The sequence below is a fragment of the Polyodon spathula genome, chromosome 27, assembly GCF_017654505.1.
Source record: "Polyodon spathula isolate WHYD16114869_AA chromosome 27, ASM1765450v1, whole genome shotgun sequence".
In the NCBI taxonomy this organism is placed as follows: Eukaryota; Metazoa; Chordata; class Actinopteri; order Acipenseriformes; family Polyodontidae; genus Polyodon; species Polyodon spathula.
The window spans coordinates 2,179,011-2,204,490 of NC_054560.1; the positions used below are offsets into that span (position 1 = coordinate 2,179,011).

General features: G+C 38.8%; 1 protein-coding gene across 3 annotated transcripts in view; it reads right to left on the reverse strand.

The window, feature by feature from the left end:
* The window catches only part of LOC121301411 (cAMP-specific 3',5'-cyclic phosphodiesterase 4D-like), a 169,254-nt gene that overhangs the window by 47,882 nt on the left and 95,892 nt on the right, over nt 1-25,480 (reverse strand). The gene's annotated exons all lie outside the window — the stretch shown is intronic.

Here is a 25,480-nt window from a genome sequence, read left to right on the forward strand (position 1 = left end):
ATTCTTACATTTGCTTTTCCCCATGGTTATACAATGGGTTTACCGTAGTATGCCATGCTTTGCCATGGTTTACATAATACTTTAAAAAGAAGCAAGGATCTACACACTGAAGCAGACGAGATGCAAGTTCACAGGGTTGAAGCCATAAATCAGTATAGATAAAGAGAGAACCGCACACTCAATTGCACTCTAAAATTGTATATCTTTCATTCATAAAAATGAAGGATTACGCTCTGATGTCTGTGTAACACCAATATGCTTCCCCATATGTTTAAGCAGCAATTGCTTTTCTTGAATAGTCAGTAAGCATGGGGAAAAAATATCTAAAACAGGGAATCATAAAGAACACACATAAAAGGATGTAAGAAATGAAATATTAGAAACATGCAGACGTGACCACAGTTCCTGTAAAAGCAATGTTCTTTTAAGAATTGATTGACATATAAAAATGACCCCTAGCTATTGCCACAGCCATGTGAAAGCGTATTATTTGCAAAATGATCATTTAGCAATAGGTGTGAATTTGAGAGACTGCATTATCCAAGTGTGTGTGTGTGTGTGTGTGTGTGTGTGTGTGTGTGTGTGTGTGTGTGTGTGTGTGTGTGTGTGTGTGTGTGTGTGTGTGTGTGTGTGTGTGTGTGTGTGTGTGTGTGTGTGTGTGTGTGTGTGTGTGTGTGTGTGTGTGTGTGTGTGTGTGTGTGTGTGTGTGTGTGTGTGTGTGTGTGTGTGTGTGTGTGTGTGTGTGTGTGTGTGTGTGTGTGTGTGTGTGTGTGTGTGTGTGTGTGTGTGTGTGTGTGTGTGTGTGTGTGTGTGTGTGTGTGTGTGTGTGTGTGTGTGTGTGTGTGTGTGTGTGTGTGTGTGTGTGTGTGTGTGTGTGTGTGTGTGTGTGTGTGTGTGTGTGTGTGTGTGTGTGTGTGTGTGTGTGTGTGTGTCTGTGTGTCTGTGTGTGTGTGTGTGTGTGTGTGTGTGTGTGTGTGTGTGTGTGTCTGTGTGTGTGTGTGTGTGTCTGTGTGTGTGTGTGTGTGTGTGTGTGTGTGTGTGTGTGTGTGTGTGTGTGTGTGTGTGTGTGTGTGTGTGTGTGTGTGTGTGTGTGTGTGTGTGTGTGTGTGTGTGTGTGTGTGTGTGTGTGTGTGTGTGTGTGTGTGTGTTTGGATATGCAGAGCCAGCCTTTGCCTTTAAGCCCATCTACAGCTGACCATTAAACTCCTCCATCACACTGAAGCTGCATTTGTAGAAATAAATCAAATGTAACAACTGCTATATTTGATTTATTTCTACAAATGCAGCAAAGAAGCACAGAACAAGCAAAAGTCTCCTAAACTATCAGGCAGGGCCTACTTTGTTTTGTTTCATGTGTGGCTGAGTAGCTATGAGAGAAACTGTGGAAAAATTATTTTTATTCTACCATACAGCTCTGGCCAGAAGTGTTGCATCTCCCTATAGAATTAATTCATTTTGCTTCATAAAGTCAAATGAAACCTGCTGAATAATATTACATTAACATCTTGAATTACATACCGCTTTGTAGTTTTCCATATACTTGACATAAAAATGGAAAAGCGTGACATTTTGAAATCTAAAATGAAATACTGTACTGCTAGTATTGCTTCCGGTAGACTTTTGCGATATCATTTTGCAGTTTCTTTGATTACATGATGTTAAATGAAAGATCTAAATTATGTTCATATTTTTTTATTTATTTATTTATTTTTTGATTATGTCTCTAGCCTAAAATTCTAGGAGTTGCAAAACCTGTGGCCATAGCTGTAGCTCTGTCTGGGTCAAATGAAAGCAACAGCTGCCTAACCTGGTATAGGGCCAGAAAGTGGAGCATCATCAGAATGTGGTACATGTATCCGTTTAACACCAGAAAATGGTACGCTGTCAATGCTGTGCACAAATCACAGTGAACAAGACAAACTGTAATCACCCACAGCACAGCATATGTTTGCAATTGTAGATAACCCAATGTGTTGCTCAACAGTCAGTCACATACATTCGCTGAATTGTGAAAAAAAAAAAATAACTTTAAGGTCCAAGCTCAGAACATCGCCCCTTCAGATGGGCATTAACTTGTTTACTGAGCTAAAATCATTTAGCGCATGCCCGGGCAATTGCAGTACACGTTTTAACACGTACCACATAATATCACCACATCGGTTCAAAGTGTAACACAAGAAACTCCTGCAGCAAGTCTCTACCTTGAATATAAACCCCTGAGGACTGGCAAGGTTTCAGACTTCAATATGAAAGTGAATTAAGTTGCAGTGTCCATTAACGATCTGCTTGGGACCGGACCGCGTTCAAGTGCAAACCAAAACACCACCAGAATTCACTGGGGTGTGTAGTTTAAATGAATTAGAAACAAAACTAACTACAAATACATCTATATTGTGTAAAAAGAACACTCCACAGACGCTGATGGTTTACCGCGTTTATTTACCCTTGTGAGGATGGTTGAAAACAAACTTGTGTGAATTTTTTTAAGTGGTTGAGAACATTTTATCTGTGCTGCAGCGCCAGTCTTTTTGTTTTCACACATCAGGGTGAGTGAGAATACAGTCAGAACTCCAGATAAGGTGATTACTGGGAGTTTTACGCATTGAAAGAGTACGAATTACACATGATATTTAAACTGAATGTGTAACAAATACGCAGAGCAATCTTCCTCCACAGCTTCAGTTTGCATGTTATCCATCTTCGTTGGTTCCCATCGTCTCAGTGGTCAATTGGGAATTTACTGCAAAAGGTAGCGAGAGAATGGTTGATATAAATGCCAGGACAGCTAATTGTAGCCTGTCTGGGTTTTCAATTAAAAAAGAAAAAAAAAATACAGTTGGATCCACTAACTTGCAATGTGTGTTTGTGATTAAAACCCCATTCACACTTGCGATTTTAAGGTGGCCCTGAGGGCTGCCTTTTCTCATATGTGAATGCTCCAAAAAAGAAAAGGCAGCTGAGGGCCGGCCTACATTTAGGCTACTGTTTCAACGTGGCCCGGAGCCTGCAATCCAAGCCTTTACATAAGCAAACCAAACTGACTTTCCTCAATGATCTTATCTGGAACGGTTAAAACAGTTGTTTTAATACTGTTATAAAGTCAAAGATAATCAAACTAAGTGATTAAAGAAACTGTGGATATCAATGTTTTCATGAAAGCTCCCCCTTATAAAAGTTTACCATTTGCACAGTAATTTTTCTGGTTTCCCATGCTTATGTTGTGCATTTATCAGTTTCCCATGGTTATGCTGTGCATTTCACAGTTTACCATGCTTTACCATGCTTTTTAATATGCTTTACCATAGCTCTCTGGGCTTTGCAGTGCTCAGTACCTCTGCTTCACCATGGTTTATCACACTCTGCTATGCTTTTATAATGGGAAACTGCCTAGTTTAAAAATAGATAGCCAACATTCTTCAAGATGAAGGAATTTCATCACTTTCCTGGTTTAAGTAAAATGAAGGAGTTTGACATTTATTACATTTTAAAGCAGTGACAGATGATTTTATTTGTGGTTTCCAGAGGTGAGGTGCCATTAACATTGGCCACTTAAAATATAATTTTTGTAATATATATATATATATATGGTCTTATTAGAGAGGTCATTCAACAGAGGCTTCCTGAGTTTGGGACTGATTATTTAAAGTTCTGAGCTATTTATCAGACAGATGGTGGCCTTATATTAAATTATATTAAGTTAAATATAGTAAATAGGTATATTTAAGTATAGCTAGAATATTAGATATTATAATTGCTTAGAAATGTGAATTTTCACAGCACAAGTTAGTTGTATTATTTATAAAGCTACCAACTGTTCAGATTTTCCTGGGACAGTCCCCTTTTTGGGGAGCATGTTCTGATGTCCCCACAGGTTTAGTAAAATGTTACTTTTGTGCCGCTTTTTGGGTAGATGTCCAGTCTGTCCCATTTTTCATGAATGTCTGTGTTTGGCCATAGGCTTAATGGTAACATCAACTGTTGCTTAATTACCACTTGTCACCGTGACGATCCTAGTTCCGCCCTCCATTCTGTTTCCTGGCAGACGGTGTCGGTTGTTGTCTAGAAGCAAACTTATTAAGGAGGTGAGCGGATTATTTTTTTTTAATCAAAAGAATAAAAACTGTTTGCAAATTATAGTAAGAAAAAGGTTTATATATACAGTGTCTATAAAAAGTCTACACCACCTTTCAAAATTTTTACCTTTTGTTGCCTTATAGCCTGGAATTAAAATATATTAAAGTTTTTTTTTTCATTATTCTACACATCCTACCCCACAATTTCCAAGTGAAAAAAATATTCTAGAAATTTGTAGAAAATTACTTAAAAATAAAAACTGAAATAGCTTGGTTGGATAAGTGTACACCCCACTTGTAATAGCAATCCTAAATTAGCTCAGGTGTAACCAATCGCCTTCAAAATCACACACCAAGTTAAGTGGCATCCACCTGTGTTAAATTGTAGTGATTCACATGATTTCAGGATAAATTCAGTAGTTCCTGTAGGTTCCTGGGTAGTGCATTTCAAAGCAAAGACTCAACCATAAGTACCAAGGTGCTTTCGAAAGAACTCCGGGACAAAGTTGTTGAAAGGCACAGATCAAGGGATGGGTATAAAAAATATCAAAGGCCTTGAATATCTCTTGGAGCACAGTCAAGACGATTATTAAGAAGTGGAAGGTGTATGGCACCACCAAGGCCCTGACCCTATTCGAGTCAATGGGTGTTCATTACTGTGAATCCAGTAAAACCAGCAGGATCGTCATGCTGTCTTGCTAACTGTATTGGAGGTGTAAAAGCTAGCTGCTGAAAGTGAGTCTGCCATACATGCTGTAAGAATCCGCTCTAAAGATAGACGGTGCCCTTTCGACCTAGCAATGGACTGAATCAGCAGGTTACTAGAGTTCTCTTGAGAGAGATTTCAAACTGGCTCTCATTCAACATTATTCCAAGAGGCCCAGACAGGAGGGTTAGACACAGATACACTGTAGCTTCCAAGACGTTGTATTCAAGTTGTAAATTAAAACAAGTATTAATGCGGTGTCATCTACGTGATCTGACTATTTAATTTCCTATGTTCTGTATGGTTTGCTGGTGTGTTTTTACTTATATCATTATCATTATTATAGCAACAATGTTATTATTGCACTGTGCACTGGAGCCCATAGCTGAAGCATTGTGCACTGTGCACTGGAGCCCTTAGCTGAAGCATTGTGCACTGTTCACTGGAGCCCTTAGCTGAAGCATTGTGCACTGTTCACTGGAGCCCATAGCTGAAGCATTGTGTACTGTGCACTGGAGCCCATAGTTGAAGCAATATGCACTGGAGCCCATAGCTGAAGCATTGTGCACTGTTCACTGGAGCCCATAGCTGAAGCAGTATGCACCGTGTACTGGAGCCCTTAGCTGAAGCAATGTGTACGGGAGCCCTTAGCTGAAGCACTGTGCACTGGAGTCCATAGCTGAAGCACTGTGCACTGGAGTGCATAGCTGTGCAAGGTAGTAGATGTGTTCCTAGTACTTAATATAATGGGGGGAAAGCTTCCCAACCCCCTTTTAAGCAACTTCCTAAATTCCAATGTGTAGTATATTGTAGACGTTCAAAGTAACCCTGCTTACTCCTTCAAGTTTCGCTTAAGAATACATATTGCAACCACGTTTGGTGATGGTTCTATTATCCTCACCCAACATGATCATGTTTTCTGTTAGTCCATGTCTGAAAATGTATACATATTTTAAATAGAGGTCTGATAAGCAATAACTTCAGTGTCAACTTCCCCGGGGAAACACAACTGTGTTCGGACGGCTCTTAGTTTCTCCTCTTCTGGGTTGACTTTGGCTTTGTGTAAACTAACATACACAGAAATAATATGAATGATTTCATCTACAAATCAGCAGCATTTTCATTTTGTTTAATTCATTTAAATATTAATCGTGAAGTATAAAGCTTAAAATTGAACATGTTTGGAATGTTTGTAACATTGTAAACTTTTTAAATTTTGTTTTTATATAAGTTACCAGCATTTGTATATAAACTAGTAAACTTTGAGTAAATAGATTGTTGAGAAATCTAGCATTGAACTTAATCACATTTCATTTTGAGTGGAAATAGTTCTTACCAGATTTCATTTCTGAATCTATCCTGCATTCATACAAATCCAATGACAGAATGACTGACGAAGTGCACTGCTCTAAATGAAGGGAGTCGTGGCTTATTAAACTTGGAATAACTGTAGCATGAACATCTCTGGCATAGCCTATATGTATGTAAAGCAATCCACTGTACATATATCACCAAATAAATCATGCATTAAGACCAGAGATACAGTAGTGTGCAAATGTATTGCAACATCCCATTACTTCTGTAGTTTTGATTGGCAGTGCATATGAAATCAAACCACTGGAACTGGAAATATTGGAAAAATGTCAACATCGGCAAATTAGTGAGTGTCTCATTTAATTGATGACTTTAATAGGCCACACATGCAATTAATTTTAAATGGTAAGAGAAAAGGAACACAGAGCCACAAATGGTCATATGCATGAGAAGTTGTTTCTATAGCACTGATTACTGACTCAAAATTGAAATGATCATAAGGTTTTCATGCGGGCAGGTATATAAAAGATATAAATGACAAATCTTGAGGTGTTCTAATATATCTGCACACTACTGTATTTGACAAATATACCTCAAAGCAGCAATGTAGCCCTAATGTTTAAAGGTCAGGCTGCATAGGGATAACGTTGGGAGTGTGGTGTGGAGAGTTGGGTAGTAAATCATTCCGAGGCCTCAAGACCTCACTGGGAGGGGAAGGTGTGCCTGTATTGAGCATTTCAAGTCCTGAACCGCACCTCTTTAAGATGCACTCCCTGCCCTGACAGACCCGTCCCACTAATAATGTGAAATTGCACAGCGCTGGTTTGTGTACAAACAAAAGACTGCATATCTGTAAACATCCTCTAGCTTGGTTTATATGATAATGGATTTGAAATGCTCTTGTAACTGTCTCTTAAATGTATTACCCCTTTCTAACCTTGCTTGTGATTCACAAGAGTTCATGAGCTCACACAACAGCTGGTAAACTCTCACAGGGCCGATGAGTTCAACTGAAAGTTTACAAAACATTTCTTCATTTTGAGTACAAATCCATAACAAGCATGTCAGTACCACACATCCCCTGCATGACTGTAAATTCAAAATTAGAGCTGTCCGTGTGACAATAAACCTGATGACCATGACCTACATCAAATTGCAACACAATGTTTAATTATAATTGTTATGCTGTGGTACAGAAAAAGAGACACCCCCAGATAGCCCCCCAATGTGATACTCTCTATAAGTTCTGCTAAATCATTGTAATAAGGGCTAAGGCCCTGCACATGAGAAATATTTGTTTTGTTTGTTTTTATTTGGGGGTGTTGTGTTGGGTTATTTTTGCAAATTGTTTAGTGTCAATAGATTTTTAATGAATGATTAAAGCTGGACGCTTGGTCTGGGACATGCTGCTTTCTGTGTTTGGTTGCAGGGAAAAGCAGCTGACGATTGGCCAGCTGTGGATCCATAACCAGCAGGGAGGCGTGTCCCAGCGGAACATCATGTGATAAAAGGGTCAGCTGACACACCTTGGGGCTGCTGCAAGACCATAAACCATAGGAATGAGATTGTCCACGCCACCCGGAAAACAAAGTCTTCCCTGTCACCGTGTGTGACGTGGAGCTGTGTGAAGAGGAAGCCAAAACCACAGATGACTGTGTGTATAGCGAGAGTCAGGGTTTGAATTATTATAAGGACTATGGATTCGTTTAGGGGTCTGTAAAAGTATAGCAAGGTGTGCTCTACCATTGTCACATGTTTTTTTTTCTGTGTGTTTCTTTAAAAATCCTGCATGCATGAGCAGGGTTGTCAGTGCCACCTCCACTTCTCTTCCAATCTGTCAGCAGATAACCCCCACCCCCTACCACACCATGGCCCATCACAATTTAATAAGCTGTTTTTCCTATACATATAAAAATATAAGTTGTACATACAGTTGGACAAACTATATTATCGGTGCATTATCGTCTTCAAGGTAGCCTTCTGGGTTCAGCTTTGTGGAGGGATTTGATCCACAGCCATGCTTTAGTAAACTATAGCATTAGTTTGGTCTGCTACATTAATTAAAGGATGCAAACTGTAACAAGGAGAATATGCCTCACACCAGGGCGATGCCAAAAGGTTACCAGAGCATACCACTGTACCAGTCAAAAGACCAACATTCTGCACTTGTTCTCTTCTGGTGGGCCAGTTCATTCGTATCAGTGTTCCTGTTTTGTGTGGTCCAGCCATTATTGTAATACAGAGCTGGCAACAGAACATAATCAAGGCTAGATTTCCTTGGGAGGAGAAGGTCCAAATGTAGTGTGTTGGCCAATAATTCACAAGTGATATACCGAATGAAAAAACTGAAAAAAACTGAAAAAAACTAAAAAAAATGTGACATTTCGAAATCTGACATGAAATAATGTACTGTACTACTATTATGGCTTCTGGTAGACTTTTGTGGTATCTCTGTAGTTTCTTTCATACATGATGTTAAATAAATGATCTAAATTATGTTCATATAGTTTTTTAATTATTTTTTTTAATTATGTCTCAATCTTAAAATTCTAGGTGATGCAAAAACTTTTGGCCAAAGCTATAAGGCAAGAATGACAAGAAATACACATTTCATATGATAACACTGATCACCAGAGCATGGGACTTAGTTCTCTCAGCATGCAATAACAAGTAGCAGATTTACAACAAACACTGAATAGAAATTATTTGCACCAATTGTTAAATAAATGCTGATAAATTTCAGATCAGTTTATGAAAGTCTATTTAGTATATGCTCCCCATACCTTTTTATGATGTTAGCAATAATTCTGAGAGGTTCTCAAAGACTGTTTTTTTTTAAACTTTTTATTAAGTCTGAGCTGTACTTCAGTTTGTATTGCCACCCATAGACATTTAGGGCCTGTTTCTCCACTGGGAGGAAATGACCAATGTAATACATGAAGTCTTGAATATCTTTAATAACTGACCTGTCACTTACTATGATGGGGCTCTTTCCCTGCAGTTTGTCCATGTAGTCTAGACCCGTATCTTTATAAAAATTAAGAGCCAGCGACATCTAGTGATCTGACACTTTGAATCAAGTTTACTTTTGCTTTGCTGGCAATACCCTAGCTGTGTACTAGATGGTGCTGGACACTGATCTAGCCAATGACAAATAACTAATACTGAAGAGCATCTCTTGAACTCAGTCAAAGCTCCTTTACACAGACGTATCTAAAAACTCATACTGTATATTTGAGTAGTTGCAGGTACGGGGGCAGTAAAATAAACTATATAAATACATTTAAGAGGAAGCTACTTTAAAACAAGATTAAACATAGCTTAGTTACATAAACATCATGGAAAAAACTAAAATGTGAAACATACCCTCTCATGCCCCCCCTGCTGGTCTTTGTGCATTTTTTCTCATGGGTACAAGACTAGAAAGTAAAGGAAGTCAGTTAAAAGTAGACAGAGGAAGGAAGCGAGAAGAGCCAGAGGTCCTGCTTTCATGTATTTGTATAAATCAGTTATAAATAGTTTCTCATTTTTGGTTGTTTTCAACTGTATTAAAAACAAGCCAGGTTGTGTTTATTAAACTACATGCTCTGGCTTCTCTTGTGGTGTCCCAAAGGAAACGAGTGCTGGTTGCAGGATGCATCCTGGATTAGTTCACAACACCGTTGTTAAAGAAACCGCTTTGTTCATGCTTTAGAAAAATACTTTTATACTCAAAGTTAGAATAAAGGGTAGAGGACAACTACCATGACCATCTGAACAGGACTGAACTTTATGAGAAACCTAGGGTACTGCCACAGCTGGACAACTAAGCACTCGCAGGCAAAATAATATTTGAATATCTGTAGGGGTTAGGAGTGGCTAATCTGGATGTTCTTCTTCATGTTCTCCTTGTACACCAGAATACCGAATATACACCAGAATAATGAAAAGAATAAGTTGTCCGTGCATGTGTATTGTTTAACTTTGCCCCTTTTAAGGTACATCTTTACAGGGAGAATCCTTTTTTGTCCAGCATATACATTATCTTCTTTTGTAGAGAACAGATCTTTGTATGGCTGGTCCCTACATGCACACAGTGCTTATTCTGCAGAATAATGTTTGTAAAATCAAAGTATCATACTAGCGTTACAGCTCAAATAACATCATATAACACAACCAGTGTTGAGCTATCTAGCATTGGATAACCTTGCTGATAACCTGCTGAGTGAATATTTTGAATTCAAATCCATCGGCCCGCAAATCGCACCGCTCCTAATGACATGTTGCTAAGCAGATGCAGAGTGGGATTTGTTGAAAGTAACATCAGCTTCTTGAGGTTTAAACATGCTTTCATTTTCATGCACTTCACTTGTTACAGAAACAGAATTCAGTGCTCATTCCATTCATGAGGACAGCCGTTAACAATCCTCATTCATGGAATAACTACAGAACTCTGTGGACTTTTATGGAGTATCCTTTACTTATTTTGTATACCTGATAAGCTGCCGCTGGGTTTTAGAGCATTTTACAGCACCTGGTTGCATCAACCACCTGCCCGTGGTTATCCCAGAATCCATCTCTAACTATTCAACACGCAATAGTGCTGAATTTAGAAACCCTAAAAGAAAAGGCATCAATTAAACGACAAACACTTCCATTAGAAGTTTTTGATAATGTCTTCAAAAAGGCAAAAAAAAAAAACCTGGAAGACATTCAAAAACTTATCCCTGGAATACTGAAATGTACGAGTTCTTCAAAAGAATACGTTTGTTGTGAATGGGTTACTTTCTTCTCTTTTATAGTAATCCTCCCAACGTAGCCCACAGAATTTTGCAGCAAGAATCAAGAGCGCTGCTGAAGATGCCAGGCAGCAGCACCAGCTGTTTCAATAAGCATTAGTCAGCAGAGCAGTGTGGAAGGCAGGGGGGAGGGTCTAGTTTGTATGGCCTACATTCACTCTCTAATAATAGACTTTTACTAGTTTGAAATTAAATAGGTGGTTTTTAACTAGGGTGGCAGCAGGGGAACACTGGAAGCAAATGGTTCTGTTCATTCGAAAAATCTAACTGAACTGTTGCATTACAATGTGGAAACCTTTTATGAATGCATTGCACAAATCACTGAACATTGTGAAACAGGTAGGAGAAATGAGAACTCTTCAGTATGTGTCAGAATTTCAGTGCATCTTATTTTTCTATTTGATTGAAAACGGGGTGTCCGTATGTCAGTCCATTTGTCCATCTATGTCACACTTACACTTTTGCCTATATCTGGAGAATCGCTTCTCTAATTGTGATTTTAAATATGTTCTGTTTATTATTCTGTTTTGCAATACTGTTATGGTCATCAATGTTGTCATCATATTAACAGCAGTGTTATTGAGATACTTGTTTAATGAATTTGAGCTATACTCAACTTTAGCTATACCAGTTTATGATGTTAAACATGTACTATAGTATTGAAAGCACAGTGCAATATGTTTTAAATATTCAGGACTTGCTTGTTTTGCATATAACCAAGACACAAGCACCATCTAGTGGTTCCTCAAAAATACCAAGCTGCTAGAAGAAATGGAAATTCATAGAATTCACCACAGAGCAAGTTTATAAGTCTCTGGGTTTTATTGCTAAAGCTATATATTACTTATGAAGTCTTGAATATCTTTAGTAACTGACCTGTCACTAGATTGTCATCCCTCCTCTCCCCCAATCACCAGCTCGCTTCACTTCCCCCATGGTAACCACAAAGGGTCTATTGTCTTGTCCAAACAACCCGGCAACGAACTCCCAACCAAGTGAAGCTGAGTGTTTCATCTTGTACTGTATTCCATCATCATCAAATATACACCATTCATTACACATTCTCTGTTTGGGGGTGTGTCCTATATTATTAATACACATGACGTGTCTTCATTCTATCAGCCTGACTTGTTGAATTAATTATACTGACATCAGCATGACACGTACTCGCCTCTCGTCTCCAGTGCTTGCTCTGCAGATGAATGGTGAGACCCATGAGGTGTGTGGCTCATGTCCAGCCCTTACCTTTCCATTCAGTGGGCTGGCATTCCAATAGTCTTTTTATTTTATTAAGTAGACATGAATCAAAATAACAATCCACAAAACCTTTTTCCTTTTTTTTGTTGTACAAACCATGCCAGTAGATGGCACAATTTCCCCACTTACTCTCACTTCACTCCCTGTGGTTGCTTTCAGTTGTTCATCTAGTTTCACCACAGTAACAGTTGTGCACTTCTATTGTGGTTTCTATTGAATCAGTCAGCATGGTCTGTACAGAATTACAAGCTCATATATTCCATCCAGGGGTTCTGTGATCATCAACCGCAAGAGCAAAGCTTTGACTTCACCCTACTACACCATACATAGACAGAAAAGTCATATTGCAGTATTTTAATGTTAAAACCATGTAATACAGCTTGTTATTTTTCCATGAGCCAAGATGCAATTGTAGGTCATATTGCTATTGAAGAATTAGAACAATATATATGGAATGTCATCCAACTAAGAAGAATTGTGACATTGTATGGAATATAAACAGATCCCAGTACCATCCATCATCCATTTACCTGTTGCTATGGTAGCATCATTCTAGTAAGGGCTTCTTTGTTATTCTAAGCTAGCTGACAGAACTCGATATTGAGATGTATGTATTTATCTGACTGTACAGCGTGTTTATAAAGTCTTGGCAGAGTGCTGTAAACTGCTGATCAGAGCAGCGAGGGCTTGTGGAACAGAGGTTACTGATGGGAAAGCTGTGTTCTGTCTGTCTGCCAAAACAGAGCAGGAATAGCCATGTGAGCTACATTTCTATAGACAGTATACAGAGTGTATATCACTGAGCTGACAAGGCACATGACCTCCCGACGTGTAGGGGGCAGTGATCGTTTTGCTAGTGCTAATAACAGGTAGGAAATTGATTATAAATTAGCACTAATTATTTGACAGTTTGTTTGTGTTGACGTTGTGAATCGGCACTGCCACTGTGCAAATCAGAAGAAAGCAAAGGTGAACAAACTGCTAATACTGCCAATAATTCCCTATACTAATCAATCACTAATATACTGGTTCAATACTAATACAATTTCCCACTGGCATTTGGATCATGGGCAAGGGAAGGAATGTATTTTTAAAAAGTAAACATCTCTGCACAAGATTACACAATTAATATAAATGTGTCGCCAATGAGGTCATGACTTTTAATACAGAAAATCAAAAATAGCAAACAGAAAAGAGACAAAACATGAAATTATCATTTATTATGACTGGTCTGTTGTCAACAGTTCTGAGCAGGTTAAAAAAGAACTGCTAAGCCATGCATCTTCCAGTCTCTCATTCTGAGTTCCACACTAAGCACAGTGACAATGACAACAGCACTGTGACCACAAACAGCCCGCTGGCTACTTTGCACTGAACTACGTGCCTCGGCAGAACGACACAAGAATTTGCATGTATGTCTGTTCTTGTGTTTGTATTAAAGAGCTGCTAGACAAATGGCCCTCCCTAACCCCTGTCACCACACCTCACTGGTCTCTCAGTGATGCCTCATATCAATCCAATGGAAAACATAGAAAAATGAGAGTGAGGGCATGAGAGAGCAAGAGAGAGTGCATCTCAATCCTAACCTGAGCCCCCTGCCTGCCATTCAGTCCTGGGCCTCTCTCAAGCAAAGACTGGCAATCTGGCTCCACTTTGTGTTCTCTGGGTTTAAATTATTTTCACTTGTGAGTGACCTCCACAAGGTTTGAATCTCAGTGCCACCTCCTGTTTTATTTGCTTGTTCTGTAAGTTCATGTGCTATATACTGAAAACATGGACATTCAATAGCTATCCTGTTTCAATGCAATAGCCTCCTTGTTAAACAGGCTTCATAATTTACAGCTTAAGAATAAAACTTTACAAGTAAAAGGCTAATAATTGATCCAGAACTTCAAACACAGTACAAAAAGGTATGCAATATAGTCAAGTAAGTAATGCATTAATACATCATTAAAATATTATAATTTTTTTCAGCTCAAGTGAAATAATAGTCAGATACTTGGGGTCAAAATCTAAAAGCACACACAATAAAGATGCCAAAACAGTAATTAGCAACTCAGACATTTCATCAGGCACTTGTGAAAGGACGCTACACACCAGATGTGGTTTTTCATTGGGCGACAAGATATTTTCGTAGTGACATGACCATACACACCTGAAGCGACTCAGATGCGTGACAGATTTAAAATCTGCCAGAGATATAAACCTATAAAAGATTGCTATTGACAAAACTATGATCAAGACTGGTATATATTCGTCAACATGATGTAGAAATGATGAGTGTCTTCTCTGACGGTATATCTATGGCAATAAACCTCACACACCAGGCTTATCCACTGCCTTCGTAATGGACACCCATTGTGGCAGAGAATGCAACAAGAGTGAGCCAGGGGGTTTCACCTGGCTTTAATTTAATTATCAACACCTGCCTGTAATTAGCAGGCAGGTATATAAGCAGGTCAGAAATGGTTGGCAGGGGCTTTCCCTGTGAAAGCCAAAGTCCTGTGTGGAAAAAGAAAAAGAAAGGTACTGTGTGAATTAGTGATGGGAAAAGTGAAGCTTACTGAACCCGCTGAATCATTTGGTTCGCAAAAAGATTCACTGAGCCGAAGCACATGAAGCGCTTCATGCTCTTCAGTTCCACCTCTTGGTAGATCTGCACAACTCAATACATTGAGAATAAAGACAGCCCCCTATCTCCAGAGAGAAGGCAATGTGTTATATAGTGACATTTCATACACTTTTGACAAGCAATTTCATTTATTTTCGCGGTTAATTGGGCATCTATAATTTAAGCAATCATTTCAGTGCTTTTTCTAAAGACAGAGTTTGGCCATTGCTTTTTTCAAAATTGCCTGAAATATTTATTTTACATTTCAACCACACGTGCGATTAAACAATAAAACCTTCTTAAATAATCATACTAGAAATATGTGTCATTGAAAACAAGTTCTTGTTGCTTGAAATAAGACAGACTGATGTAGACAAGCAGATTATTCAGTGGCGCATGTAGTAAAGCTCTAGCTATAAAGTAGAGAGGTGAAAAATAGTGTGTTTGAAACCCTGCCATTTCAATTGTTAAAGAAATTATGCACACTGAAAGATGATTTAATGTAGTGTGCTCAAACGGGGTGAAGAAATAGCATCACGCAACTGTGGGTCAGCCAAGAGGTAATGGCCTAGCAACTCTTGCAATTGAATGTGATCTGGCACAAACTAATAGTCTCAATGACATTACTGATTCAATTGCTGCGAAAAGAGCAGGAAAAGCACAGTTAGAAGTTCAAAATCAAATATCACATATATAAATAAATCGTATGTAAACTTCTTTTATTCATCTAGCTTCTTGTTTACTGCATTATTTATTATCACTGTATTATATATAATATATAAGATATATATATATATATATAATATATATATATATATATAATATATATATACGTACATTGCATGTACGTAGTAATTTGACAGTTTGAAACATGTATGGAAAATTAGCCAAAGTGAGTCATTTAAAACATTAACTTAGTTTTTAATTGCCAAGGGAGCGTTTTGGGATTGGGGGAGAGACATATAACTAAAAATTGAGGATTTCTTTTTTTATTTTAATCAATGCTGCTGAGGATGAGTTAAAAAGTGTATATTGTTTTAAAAGCAAAAAAATGGAAAAGAGGATTGTCTGGTTGTTTGCTTATTTGACACACTCTTGTAACGATTGGTTAATTGAATTTTTTTCCTATAATAAAGTAACATTTAAAAGTTAAAAAAAAAATGTGTCCAGCATTGGACATTTCTTTAGCTTTAACACTCCTAACAGCAAACACTCACTCTATACACTGTAATTGAATCACTAAAACCACCAGCTTTTCAGACAATATTAATTTTCTGATATTGTTTGAAAGAAATACGTTGACTATGTTGACCAGTTGGGTCTGCTGTAGCAAGGTAAGAAGAAACAGCCCCTGATGATTTAGTGGAATCCCAAATGAAGATCATCAACTTCACACAGGCAGGATGCAAACCTGTGCTCCCCTGACCGTAAGACCCACCCTGCACACCAGGGGGTCATGTCTTTACCAAGGGAGACTCTCAGGAACCGCTGCACTCCCCTGACTGGATGACCCACCCTGCACACCAGGGGGGCATGTGTTTACCAAGGGAGACTCTCAGGAACCCCTGCACTCCCCTGACTGGACAACCCACCCTGCACACCAGGGGGGCATGTCTTTACCAAGAGAGAGTCTCAGGAACCCTTACTCCCCTAACTGGACGACCCACCCTGCACACCAGGGGGGCATGTCTTTACCAAGAGAGAGTCTCAGGAACCCCTACTCCCCTAACTGGACAACCCACCCTGCACACCAGGGGGGGCATGTCTTTACCAAGGGAGAGTCTCAGGAACCCCTACTCCCCTAACTGGATGACCCACCCTGCACACCAGGGGGGCATGTCTTTACCAAGGGAGACCTCGGGGACCCCTACTCCCCTAACTGGATGACCCACCCTGCACACCAGGGGGGCATGTCTTTACCAAGGGAGACTCTCAGGAACCCCTGCACTCTCCTGACTGGACAACCCACCCTGCACACCAGGTGGTCATGTCTTTACCAAGGGAGACTCTCAGGAACCCCTGCACTCCCCTGACTTAACGATCCACCCTGCACACATGTGTCTTTACCAGGGGAGACCTGCAGGAACTATTTATCATTAAATTTAAAGGTTAAATGCACAAATTATCATGGTAACTATGGCCTGAGAAAAAGCCTGGTCAAAGCTAAAGTGTTTTAAAGTGCTCACAACTGTCAGCAGCAGCCAGTTCCTATGTGCTGTCTGCCTTCATGGGCTACACAGGCAACTTCACTTTAATTCAATTCAACTTGATAAATTGTTCTGAAAACAGAGGAAATTGTCTTTTGAGTCATGAAAAGACTCTTATTTTCTATTTTTATTAATGAAATACCCAAAATCTGTAAGAAAAGTTCAGTACATATGTATGCGGATGATACGGTGGTGTACTACAGATCTGATGATATCCATGATTTAACTAAGATACTACAGAGCGATTTTCTGGAACTTCAAAAATGGTTTGATGACAACCGTCTGATCTTAAATGAAAAGACAAATATCATGTTATTTGGCGCAGAGAAATTGATGCAAAACAATAGCGCACATTTTACCATTACCACATGTAAGACTAAGCTACTGGAGAGAGTTGATACCTTTAAATATCTAGGGGTCTATATTGACACAACTCTTACATTTGAAAAACATATCAAAGAAGTATGTTGTAGAATTGGAAGGAAGCTGCGTGTATTGTATGGTCAGCACCATTGTTTAAGCTTTACAGCAAGGCTTAGACTGGCCCAACCACTTCTATTCCCCATTCAAGATTACAATGATGTCATCTATAGGACAGCTAACAAGGAGTCATTAAAGGTTCAATTTACTGACACCTGCAAACAGAAGGAACTACCATTGGTATCTGACTCTCCTTAAAGGGGCACAAAATGCACTGCCTGTTTATTTAAACATTTTTTCAGGAGTTCTCTAGTAGGTACAGTTTGCGCAATATCAGTGGTACTAAATATTTTGGAACACCTACAGTGAAGAGTGTTGTGGGTAGAAAATAATTTGCTTTTGCTGCAGTCTCTGACTCACCACTTGCCAGTTGCGCTCAGATCAGAGACCTCACATAGTCATTTAAAAAAAACTGTTTACTAATATTTATCTGAGCCCTGTATGTGTACTGTATGATTTTACTGAACTGCTTGTTGAACTGATCTGTGTTTTATATTCGTTTATTTATTTATTTAGTGATTGATTGTATTTATGGTGTCTTCTGTTTTTGTTTGTGGAAAACTGTAAATGTATTGCCCTTGCCAGGGCATCTATGAAAACAAGCTAAATTTGCTCATATGGCTTTCCTGAATAAACAACTTTTAACTGTAGTAGAGTAAAGTACCAGGCTTGGCAGCCACCATTAGAATTATATATATAGATGCACACACACACACACACACACACAGCTGAAGAAAGGCTTTTGTCCAAAACATACCTGAAATAAAACATGTTTTATCATTTAAACCTTTTGTGTACATGCAAAAAAAATCATGTTTTCCTTTTTATATATGCAGCTATGGCCGTAAGTTTTGCATCACGCTATAGAATTTTGCTTCATAAAGTTAAAATGATACCTGCTGAATAATGTTACATTAACTTATTGAATTAAATATTGCATTGTAGTTTTCCATATACTTAACAAAAAACTGACACAAAATGAAAAACTTAACATGTCTTATGTAGGGTGTATCTTATTGTATAAGAGATGTCATCTCACCCTATGCACAACCTATTAAATTATTATACTTTATTATACATCACAAAACTGATATTGCAGCCAGGAACTAGTATTAAATTTTTAAAAAGCTGTTGTTTTTTAAACTTTTCAAATTGAGCTGTATGTCCTATTCAAGATATGACATCTGCATACAGGATTAGAAATCACAAAGCCATTCTCAGCCAATCAAAATACCACATTTCAAAACATTCCAGTACATATTTTTACCATTTACGCATTCAAGACTTGACAAATTATAAACATTGGATAACAGTATGTACTATGAATCATATTCTTTCCTTTTAATTAAAGCATGATTTATAATACATTAACATGACTCTGTCTCTTATGGGCTAAGAGTTGATTCTCGTACACACTCTGGGTGACAGAAGCCCTCAGCTTTGCACTCCTCTTGCCCATCCAAATTGTTTATGAAACGACATTCTTGTATCAGAGGTCCCAAATTTCATCACCTGAAATTCTAATCCAGACTATTTTCTGTGATCAGCGGGAGGGGAGGGGGGGGGGGGGGTTGGAGATATCCACCTTCCTCAAGAATTTGACAATGATTAATCTGAACAAAATTATTAAAATTTCTTTTGAATCAATAAAAGGAAAAGAAACAACAACATACAGTACATTAATTTAAAATGATAGAATTTGCAATTAAGAAGGCATCCATTAATGGAGTGTACATAGAGTCATATGTTTATAATGACAAGCTTCAGTTTTTTACATCATGCAAACCATGATATTACATAAAAGTTGGATTTTGCGGGTTGTACAATGACCATCGTGGGTCTGAGGGTCTGAACATGGAAACACTAAATAGTGGTGGATTTCATCTGCCATGTGCTTGCCCAGTTTCAGAGCAAGTACAGATCAACAAATAAATAAGCTACAGTTCAGGTCACATGTTTGCTATCAAGGGGATTGCACCAGAAGACAAAACAAATTGCTACCTACCAAATACAAGAGTGCCTCCTAAAAGGATTGCGGTTGAACTGCATCATTTTCCTCGGAAATCTGGAGTCCATATTCATCATAATAACAATCTACATTATCCACACCATACTCCACCAGCAACATAGTCAAACGATGAAGACGACAGCCTGGGAAGCAGACTCCACCCTTCTCTTTAATTCATTGTTTCCAGAAATGATGTATTAATGAATACCACTGTGCACACCAGGTCTAGGCAGGTTAGATGAAACATGTGGAGGATCTATGACACATGAGCTACAGTATAAGCATGCACTGTTGAGGTGGGTGTAGAGTTTTGATCACAGGTTGGTGTTCATGCAAATTCTCTGGCTCATTTGTTTTCTGGTATTTCAGAACAACAAAGCACTCTTTGGGAATTTGGAAAGGTTTTTATAATTTTATATATATATATATATATATAATAATATATATTAGATGTCTACAGAAATTCTACAGATATTTTATGTATATTTACGTCAATGAGCTATTTAAGATTTCCTTTTCTTGGTATTTATCTGATTGAAATTCTTCACCAGATCATGTGACTTTGTCTGGCAAGAAGTCTAGCTCAGGGTTTGTTGTTTTTGGCCTTAATCCAGCACAGCCAAAACTGAACTTTGGTGTCATTTGCTCTTACAATAGGAAATGACTAATTCTACTTCTATTCAGGGCCAGCTAAATCCTTCCAAATAGGGTCTTCTGAAGTTTTTAACTCTCCAAGGACTGTTCTCCTATACAAGCAGTGAGTGAATGCTCAGATTCAGATATTGCCTCTGAAACCTTCTCCGCTTTTCTTCTCCAGCCCTCATTGTGTTACATAAACCTATTGAAACGATGCGCAAATAGCAGTGATAAATCCTTACAAGGTTTTTGATCAGATGGTCCTTTCATCCAGGATAAACAGCTAAAAGGTTTTGCATGCCATAGTTTTTTGTTTACACAAATGGTTGATGCTGAAAAGGTCAAGAAGCAGCTCTGTTGCAACTCGGGATGGTTTCAGAGCTCCTAATTTATGCAGTACTCAGCCTGTTCTCGCTCACTAGGACTGATACAGGAATTAACAGTTTTCCAGAGAGAGCCAGTGAGCCCAAAGCTCAATAATGACAGCGTAGTGTGCAGTTCAATTGTGTAAACTGTTTATTGATCACGTTCGTTTTGAGTGTGACACAGTGATAGTGTGAATATTTGGGACAAGAATCTGAGGGATAAATTTATGCTGTACTGTATTTCTTTGTTGTTGGAAATCACCCTGTGGCAGGCTGGCGAGTGGATAGAGGCCCAGAGACAGACTGCAGTTCAAAAAAATAACTATTTTATTATAAATAAACAAAAATAAAGTGCACAAGGGCAAAATAACAAATACTCAAACATAAATAAAGCAAAAACAAAACTCACAAAAATAAAGTTTCCAGGCTGGGCAATGCCTTCACTGGATTTAGAAACTTCAAAAACCACAAAACAAACACCAACCTGCTTCCTCAGCTCCCTCTCCCCAAATGAGAAGCAGAGGCCTCCTTTTATATCAGGTGGCTGGGCACTGATTGATCGTTAATTAACCTAATCAACTAATCAACCCCAGCCACCTGAACATAATAAACCCAGGCAGGTAGGGGAAGTTAACCCCATCTCTGCCAATTTAAAGGGCAGAGCTTTGCTCTGCCACACACCCATTCTATCAACCAATACTTAATTCCCTTACTATTCAATCTGCTAATTATATCTATTCTTTATTATTCTATTTTCAAGATTTCATAGTTGCCCACAATAGGTGAAGCAGTAGACATACATTACCCTGACACAGTAAATACTGCACAGGAACCAAACAGCTAAAGCCAAAGAAGGAATCAGACTCAAAATGAGTAAAATATCTAGATATTCTTACTCTGAAAGAGAAGCAGTGTTATTGTTATGACTGAGTTGGGAGATGCTAAGGATGTAAGAGTCATAGCAGAGTCGCAAGCTGGGTTTTACACAGTGTAAGGGTTATGAATGAAGATAAACATGGAATTAACTACTTGGTTACACTATAAGATGAGACAAGACCATGTTTCAAATGTCAACCAATTGTTTGTTTCAAATATCTACATTACATTCTACATTAAACATTATTGTTTAGGTACAGTACGTGCTACTAGTATTAACAAAGATAGACAATTGATCTGATTGCCTGAATCCCTGAGAGAGCCCACAGACTGATTCAATGATGATGAACGATGATCCTGGATGTATTAAAGGCGTCTGTGTTGCCTCAATGCCCGGTATTTATATCATATGAGCTCAGGACATACGTGACTACAGTTTGTTTTTGTTATCTTTCTAATTATCAATAGACTTTAGCCCTTTAGCTGTTACTCCAAGGTCTCATCTCCTGATTGCAGCAGGAATTTTTTTCTTGTCAGAGTTCACTGAGGCTATGCTTCCCAAGTTCTTTTCCAGAATTGTGCCGGAACGCAAGCTTAAACTCAACACAGGGCAAAAGATTTCACAGCCCAAAGTGCACAGAGCCAGGGTCAGCCGGTCTGTTACGAGTGCGTCACTGCTGTTGCCTAAAGTGAGAGGGACACCGCAGTGAGTGGGCTCATCGGAGCATGAATGTGACAATAAACGTACATTTGTCAATTCATCAACTGATCTGGGTATTGAAAGGATGGGAAGCTGGCTGGCTTGGCTGGCTGTGGTAATTACACTGGCTGGTTAGATTGACAGGCTGTCCCTGACTGACCTCATCAAGCATCGATACAGGAATCAGAGCACTGCCCTTCTGCAGGGAACCTGGGCTCCAGCTGTCTCTCTGGACAGCTACAGGTTATCAACGCCAGTATATATGTAATCAATGGAGATCCGTCACACAGGGTAGTGCTGCGTGCGCAACTCGTAATAGACGTCATCATTATATGCTACAGCCTGATCACGTGATAAGGGTGATAAATTTAGGTAATAAAACAACAATACCTAAACCTAAGGTTCATGGGGTATTGGCCATAACTTTAAATACACACAACAATAACCTAACCCTAAACCTGAGGTTTGTGGGGTATTATGGTCACGTGGTAGGGGTGTTGAGGGTCAATGAAGCATTACATAAATTACCAGTTATGCACGCAGCACTACCCTGTGTGAGCTATGCTGTGTGAGCTACCCTGTGTGAGCTATGCTGTGTGAGCTACGGTGTTTGAGCTACTCTGTGTGAGCTACCCTGTGTGAGCTATGCTGTGTGAGCTACCCTGTGTGAGCTATGCTGTGTGAGCTACCCTGTGTGAGCTACGCTGTGTGAGCTACCCTGTGTGAGCTGAGCTGTGTGAGCTACACTGTATGAGCTAATCGGTGTGAGCTACCCTGTGTGAGCTATGCTGTGTGAGCTACCCTGTGTGAGCTACTCTGTGTGAGCTACCGTCTGTGAGCTATGCTGTGTGAGCTACCCTGTGTGAGCTACCCTGTGTGAGCTATGCTGTGTGAGCTACCCTGTGTGAGCTATGCTGTGTGAGCTATGCTGTGTGAGCTACCCTGTGTGAGCTATGCTGTGTGAGCTACCCTGTGTGAGCTACTCTGTGTGAGCTACCCTGTGTGAGCTACCCTGTGGGAGACTTCATTCTGCAGCTACATACTGTTATTATCTGTAGAGCAACTGATGTGCTGGCAGTGAAGTCTGTATTCATTGTGGTCTTTCCAGAGCTCATGTATGCAATTCAAAACACATGATTTTTACATTTATCACATTACATGCACATAAAATACAGATTTGCACAAAATCCAAAGAATATAAAAACATTGCTGACATTTTTGACATGAGTTTTAATGACATGTTAGCAAATTCCATGTTTGCATTTTCTAGCAAATGCACTGTAATGATGAAATAATCAATGAACTCCCTTTTGATCGGCTCCTAGTGCATTCCTGTTATGGGTTATCTTTGCTGTAACTTTTTTTCTAAGTAACATGCACTGGAATTCACTTATTTAAACTAAAAGAACAGAAGAAACTAATAAAAGTAAACTTTGGCAAAGAGATCGGGGTGGCGATCTGAAAGATGTCTTAATAGATTGGAAGCATTTCCTCCTTTTGTTTTTTTTTTAAAACACGTTCGACATTTTGGCTGTCCACCTTCAACCAGAGTGCTACTGTCATCTGGCTGAAATCCAAAATAGTTCCATATCAAGCTTCTCTCTCCAGCATTCATCATGACTGCTGCAGTAATTAAATTTTCTCAAAGCACGCAGGGTAGCTGGTCACTTCCTCTAAGAGGAAATGAGTAAGCTTCGTTCATATTGTTTTTAAAGCACAACAAAAAACAACCCACAGTGTCGAAAGACTGTGATCCTTAGATGTTTTTATTTTACCCTGATATTAGGTTTCGTAAGTTCTAGTGTTAATTTTGGTATCATGATATACTGCAGAACACTAGAGCAAATATAAATGTGCTGTCTGTCAAGCTCTCTGAGCAAAACATCCACACAGGCTCAGTATCTAATCTATCCCTTAAAGATTTAGGGATCAATACGGTGAGTTACTTACTATTAGGGGTGTGTAGAGAAACCATTACTCATACAAATATTTGCACTCAGATTTACCTGGAAGACGTCATCAGATGTGGGCGTGGCTAAAACTGAAAGTGCCTTTGAATGGCACCTTTGGCCCTGGTTTTCACTCAGTGATCAGACAGTACTGTGTTTATTTAACAAAGATTTATATCATTTTGAAGTCCTAATGTGTCATTATTACCAAATGAAATGGGATGTCTATGGTGCGGTGATGATTAATGCATGTGCTGACCGCTTTGACCAGATTGCAAATCTGCAAGATGCAATTATTTTGTATAATGTATTTACTAGTTATTGTTAGGTTTATTGGGGGGGGGGGGGGGGGGGGGTGCTTGTATATAGTAGTAAAGGGATGATTACATGAAATCTGCAAGGCTAAATATTTGAGGGTTATGTATTGTGGTGTTTGAATCTGCAACTTCCAAAACATACAAACACACACATTTCCCCAAAATTTTGGAAAGTGATATTCAAATTATCTCTGATGAAAAAATGTCCCTTTTAATCAACGCATGCAACTGATGTAGCATATATTTTTCATAAAGAAAAATAAAAGCTAATGCAAAAAGTCCAATAGCTTGCAGAGTAAATTGAAAGCAGAGTTATTTTTACACCAGCATGTAGCTTAAGTGTTGACTGTATGTATACATGTAACTGTACTAAAATGTAGCTTTGAGGCCCTCTTACCCAAGCTGAACAAGATATTTCTTTTAATAATATGAGACACCCTATAAAGACTGTCTAAACTTATATAAAGAGGTAAGGAAACGGTGAAGCTCGACAAAGATAGACCTCTAGTTTCCTACATTATTTTGTTTACCTAGTCAAATATCACTTGAGTGGAAAAAGTCTGAGCTCTGCACAGCTGCACTGTGATTATAGCAATCACGATGTAAACCTGACCCCGGCAACTTTCACTAATCTACCCGATCTTGACATCAGGAAACATTAAACAGACCTGAGTTTTTGAGCACACTAAACTTTCAGAAAAACATAAACTGCAATCTTTCAAAATGATTTGCACATGCTGCAACCAACTGAATGGTATTGCCGGAAGCTGATCAAAGCATATTTTTATTAGGGGTCTAAAGCAACAAAGTCACCTCTTCGCATGACACAATGGATTCAGTTGCAGATGAATGTTTGGGAATTCAGTTCACTTTTTACATGCTGTCACTCCATGTGAAACAAGCTTTTTAGACATCTGACATTCTCCACCTGTGCAGTGTGAGAGATACAAGATACAGCATGGAATTAGTCAGAGATAAACACTGAGCTTTATAGACGCTAGTACATTAGAGTTCACGTGACTTTTAATAGCTGGCTAATGCAGGTAATAAATACAAATTATTGTTTGGATTCATGTAAACCTTGCCAAACTGATTAATTGCACTCTTTTGAGTGATGAGTAGGTCTGTGTTTTTTCATGGTAAAAATGGCTTATTTCACTGCATTTATCTAAAAATAGGGATTTCGAGATACTTTGTTACTAA